This window comes from Elephantulus edwardii, unplaced genomic scaffold, assembly GCF_000299155.1.
Source record: "Elephantulus edwardii isolate Elephantulus edwardi_28Jun2011 unplaced genomic scaffold, EleEdw1.0 scaffold00013, whole genome shotgun sequence".
Taxonomy (NCBI): Eukaryota; Metazoa; Chordata; class Mammalia; order Macroscelidea; family Macroscelididae; genus Elephantulus; species Elephantulus edwardii.
In genome coordinates, this window is record NW_006399763.1 from 27,588,721 (window position 1) to 27,589,792 (window position 1,072).

A 1,072-nucleotide genomic window follows, 5' to 3' on the forward strand; every position below is an offset into this window, starting at 1 on the left:
CAATTTGCAATGAGATGGAGAGATAGATAAAATGAGAGAAATTGTTTTGTTTTGTTATGATATTGTTGTTAGGTGACTTTGAGTTGACTATGACTCGTAGCCACTCTACGAACAATAGATCTGAACTGTAGTCAATCCTGTACCATCCTCATTATTTTTTATATACTTGAGTGTATTGAGTACCACAATGTCTTGAACACCACGGCAGTGTAGTAGGATTTGAAATCGGTGTGAGATGCTTCCTACCTTGTTTCTCTTTTTATTAGGGGCCTTTCTTTACATTGCAAATGAAATCAAAGATTGCCTTTTCCATGGGATTGTTATTTACATTGGGATTGCATTGAATGTGTAAATTGCCTTAGGTAGTAGTGTCATTTTCACAACATTGAGTCTTCCTATCCAAAAGCATAGTACATTCCTCCATTTCTCTAGGTCTCTTTTTGTTTCTTGTAGTAATGTTTCGTAATTTTCTTTGAATAGATCATTTGTGTAGATTTACTCCCAAGTATTCAATCTTGTGATTAGCTATTGTGATGGGTGTTGTTTTTCTTAGGTCCAATTCTGTATTCTCTTTGACATTGTAGAGAAATCCAATTGATTTTTGTTTGTTGATCTTGTATCCTGCCGCTTTACTGAATTGGTCAACTATGTCCAGTATTTTTTATTTTTTTGCTGAGGCTTTAGAGTTTTCTAAGTATACTATCATATCATCTGCATATAGTGGTAATTTTACCTTCTATTTGCAAATTTAGGTACCACTTATTTACTTACCTTGTCTCATTAATATTGCTAAGATTTCCAATACAATATTGAATAGGAGAGTTGATAGTGGGCATTCTTGCTTAGTTCCTGTTCTGAAAGGAAATGCTTTAATTTCACTCCACTAAGAACAATCTCCACTCTCGGGTTTGCGTATATACTTTTTACTATGTTGAGGAAATTCCCCTCTAATCCTATTTTTCTGAGTATTTTAATCCGGAGAAGGTGTTATATTTTATCAAAGGCTTTTACTGCATCAATTGATAGGATCATGTGGTTCTTGTTCTTTGCTTTATGAAGGTAATGAATTACA